The sequence below is a fragment of the Capra hircus genome (assembly GCF_001704415.2).
Source record: "Capra hircus breed San Clemente chromosome X unlocalized genomic scaffold, ASM170441v1, whole genome shotgun sequence".
NCBI classification, from domain to species: domain Eukaryota; kingdom Metazoa; phylum Chordata; class Mammalia; order Artiodactyla; family Bovidae; genus Capra; species Capra hircus.
In genome coordinates, this window is record NW_017189516.1 from 3,141,053 (window position 1) to 3,146,013 (window position 4,961).

Genomic DNA, 4,961 nt, shown 5'->3' on the forward strand with positions numbered 1-4,961 from the left:
CTTATCTACTCTATATCTGTAAAATCCATTCTCATTTTTTTTCTCCTTCTCTCATAAACATTTTGTTGTTAATCAACAAATGAGATAGATTCATTCTGAAAAGATGCGGATACCAGACCACCTGACCTGCTCTTGAGAAATCTGTATGCACAGTGCAGGAAGCAACAGTTAGAACAGGACATGGAACAACAGACTGGTTCAAAATAGGAAAAGGAGTTGATCAAGGCTGTATATTGTCACGCCGTAGCTGCTTATGTAACTTCTATGCAGAATACATCATGAGAAATGCTGGACTGGAAGAAGGCACAAGCTGGAATCAAGATTGCCGGGAAAAATATCAATAACCTCAGATATGCAGATGACACCACCCTTATGGCAGAAAGTGAAGAGGAAACTAAAAGAGCCTCTTGATGAAAGTGAAAGAGGAGAGTGAAAAAGTTGGCTTAAAGCTCAACCTTGCAGAAAGCAGAAGAATCAATGGCATGCGCAGTCTCCCATCACTTTATGGGAAATAGAGTGGGGAAACTAAAAGTGTCAGACTTTATTTTTTGGGGCTCCAAAATCACTGGCAGATGGTGACTTGCAGCCATGAAATTAAAAGATGCTTACTCCTTGAAGAAAAAGTTAGTCGAACCAACCTAGATAGCATATTCAAAAGCAGAACCATTACTTTTGCCACTAGAGGTCCGTCTAGTCAAGGCTATGGTTTTTCCATGTGGTCATGTATGGATGTGAGAGTTTGGACCATTGAAGAAGGCTGAGCACCGAAGAATTGATGCTTTTTGAACTGTGGTGTTGGAAGAAGACTCTGAGAGTCCCTTGGACTGTAAGGAGATCCAACAGTGTCCATGTCTGAAGGAGATCAGCCCTGGGTGTTCTTGGAAGGAATGATGCTAAAGCTGAAACTCCTGTACTTTGGCCACCCTATGCGAAAGAGCTGACTCATTGGAAAAGACTTTGAATGCTGGGAGGGATTGGGGCAGGAGGAGAAGGCGACAGAGGATGAATGGCTGATGGCATCATGACTCGATGGACGCGAGTCTGAGTGAACTACCGGGAGTTGGTGAGGGACAGGGAGGCCTTGGCTGCTGCGATCATGGCGTCGCAAAAAGTCAGACATGATGAGCAACTGAACTGAACTGATTGTTAAAATATAAAATGAAACTGATTTTTATAAGTTTGATTTTGTAACTTTGCAGCTTACTGAATTAAGGCTGAACAAAATAGCAAAATGGGCGACTGGATAGTCTCTTGAACAAATGAGATATATGCCACATAACAAAAGAATGAACTGGGCGCCATTTATCTTAACAGCATACCGGGCTTCCCAGGTGGCTACATGATCAAAGAATTCGCCTGCTCGCTTTGCAGGCAGAACGTGGGTTCGATCCCTTAAGATCAGGGGAGATTCGCTCTGGATAGGAAATGGCAACCCACTCCAGGTTTCTTGCCTGGAAAATCCCATAGACAGAGAGGCTCTGGTTGCCTACAGTCCACAGGGTCTCAAAGATCGGATATGACTGAGTGACTTTGAAGAATGCACAAACACACAAGCAAAATCAAACTCAAAATGAATTAAAGACTTAATGTTAATTAACACTTGTGAAGAAAATATAGGGGAAAAACTCCATGAGCATTTGTCTTGACAATGCATTTTATGGATATGATACCAAAAAGTGTAAGTAACGAAAAGCAAATGCTGAACAGGTTTTTGGACTAATTCAACTTAAAGGTTTCCAGCATATCAGGAGCCGCAAACAACAGAGTGGAAAAAGCAATCTAAGAGATTGGGAGAAAATATTTGCAAAGCTATATATCTCATAAGGGCCTAATGCTCCAAAATATATAATGAATTTCCACAACTCCATATTTGGGGGGAAGGCGGAAGCATCAAGGTTAACAGTTCAGTCACTCAGTCATGTCCGACTCTTTGCAACCCATGAATCGCAGCACGCCAGGCCTCCCTGTCCATCACCAACTCCCGAGTTCACTAGATCTCATGTCCATCGAGTCAGTGATGCCATCCAGCATCTCATCCTCTGCCCGTCCTTCTCCTCCTGCCCCCAATCCTCCCAGCATCAAAGTCTTTTCCAATGAGTCCAACTCTTGCATAGGTGGCCAAAGTACGGAGTTTCAGCTTTAGCATCATTCCTTCCAAAGAACACCCAGGGCTATCTCCTTCAGAATGGACTGGTTGGATCTCCTTGCAGTCCAAGGGGCTCTCAAGAGTCTTCTCCAACACCACAGTTCAAAAGCATCAATTCTTCTCCTCAGCCTTCTTACAGTCCAACTCTCACATCCATACATGACCACAGGAAAAACCATAGCCTTGACTAGACAGACCTTAGTTGGCAAAGTAATGTCTCTGCTTTTGAATATACTATCTAGGTTGTCATAACTTTTCTTCCAAGGAGTAAGCGTCTTTTAATTTCATGGCTGCAGTCACCATCTGCAGTGATTTTGGAGCCCCAAAAATAAGTCTGACACTGTTTCCACTGTTTCCCCATCTATTCCATGAAGTGATGGGACCAGATGCCATGATCTTCGTTTTCTGAATGTTGAGCTTTAAGCCAAACTTTTTCACTTCCTCTTTTTCACTTTCATCAAGAGGCTTTTTAGTTCCTCTTCACTTTCTGCCATAAGGGTGGTGTCATCTGCATATCTGAGGTTATTGATATTTCTCCCAGGCAATCTTGATTCCAGCTTGGTGTTTCTTCCAGTCCAGCGTTTCTCATGATGTACTCTGCATATAAGTTAAATAAGCAGGGTGACAATATACAGCCTTGACGTACTCCTTTTTCCTATTTGGAACCAGTCCTGTTGTTCCATGTCCAGTTCTAACTGTTGCTTCCTGACTGCATACAGATTTCTCAAGAGGCAGGTTAGGTGGTTGTATTCCCATGTCTCTCAGAATTTTCCACAGTTATTGTGATCAACACAGTCAAAGGCTTTTGGCATAGACATTACTCAAAGACACACAAATGGCAAACAAATATATGAAAAGATATTCAACACTAGGTAAATGCAAGTCAAAACCACAATATCACCTCAACAACAGTTAGAATGGCTATGACAGCAACAACAACAAACCCCAAAAGACAGCATGTGTTTGCAAGAATGAGAAGAAAGCGAACCCTTTATATTGGTGCAAGTGCTAAGGAAAACAGTAGGGAATTATTCCAAAAATTAAAAATTAGAAACTACCATATGATCCCCTGATTCCACTTCTCAAGTACTTTTCAAAAAGAATTGCAAAGTATTAGCACTGCCATGATCACTGCAGCACTATTTGAAACAGCAGGACGTGGAAAGCAGCTTAAATGCCCATCAACAGATGAATGACTAAAGAAAATGTGTGTATATATATATATATATATATATATACTCCATACACACAATGGAATAGTATTCAGACTTTAAAAAAGAAGGAATTCTGCAATATGTGGCAACATAGATGAACTTTTAGAACATTAAGTGAAATAACCAGTCACAGAAGGACATATACTACTACATGGTTCCTCTTAGTTGAGAAACCTGAAATAGTTAAAATCCTACAAGCAGAGAATAGAACAGTTGTTGTCTGGGGCAGAGGGTAAGGGAAATGAGGAGTTGCTAATCAGTGGGTATCAGGTTTCAGTTATGCAGGATGAATAAATTCTAGACAACTGCTAATAACAATCTGCCAGGGAATAAACAACTTTTCCTTGAATCTAACAATCATGTAAGTTCACTGCTGTGTGGTGTGCTTAGTCGCTCAGTCGTGTCCAACTCTTTCGCGACCCTATGGATAGCAAGCAAGCCCTCCAGGCTCCTCTGTCCATGGGGATTCTCGAGGCAAGACTACTGGAGTGGGTTGCCCTTCCCTCCTCGAGGATATTTTCCCAACCCAGGGAGCGAAGCCAGGTCTTCCGCATTGCAGGTGGATTCTTAACTGTCATAACCACCAGGGAAGCCCAGAAATACTGGAGTGGGTAGCCTATCCCTTCTCCAGGAGATCTTCCTGCCCAGGAACCAAACCATGGTCCTCCTGTGTTGCAGGAGGATTCTTTACCAGCGACATACCAGGAAGCCCACTAGTAAGTTCACTAGTTTCCTCAAAAGGAAGTAGTGTGTTCTGGTTCTGTTCTGGTTTTGTCTCCAATGTTTGGGTTTCCTCCGGCCCGCCCAAGGCAAACCGATTCCTCTGGAGAGCGAAACCCAAGGCTCTGCTGCTCAGCCTGACCTGACTGTTGAATGGTGAAAAGCAGAGCAGAATCCATGTACAAGGTTTCTCAGTAGGGTGCTGAGCTGGAACAGATCCCTCCTTGTCGCCCGCATTTGTTTTGCAAGAAAGCTTAACTTCCTGGGCCTTATAAGTTCACATACATGCGGTATTCTCACTCAGAATCTAACGTCACTCTTTCAAGCCTCAGCCACGGATTTTTTTAAACTTTTGAGGTACATTTGTTCACCTTTTTGTTGGAGAAACACGGAAGTGAAGCAAAGCGAATTCCACTTCGCGCAAAGAACGTGATCTCCCAAGGCCTAACCAGAGTGCGTAGAGAGATCATTTCTCAATCGAGGGATAAGTTCATAGTTCTGACATTCACATCCGGGGTTACGCTACACAATCTGACAGGAGCACGTTAATTTCATGCTGTGAGAGGATGAACTACCTAGAAGAAGATTTATAAGGAGGACTAAAGTATTTCTTGGCTTCAGATTAGGAAACTACGGATTTTGGTGGCGGGAGGGCGTTGTTTTGTCCTTGGCGAAATGGGAAGAGGCCTTGCAGCACCAAAAAGGAAAACTCAACCGACGCTGTGTGTCAGCCCGGGAGCGGTAGGGGGCGGGAGACGCTTGACTCCGCGGCGCTTTTCTTCTTTCACGTGACCCGTCCCTCCGCCTCGCTGGCTGCTTCCGGTCGGGGCAACACCCGGAAGTCGAGGGGAGGGAGGGTTGGGTCAAAGCGGCGGCCTGGC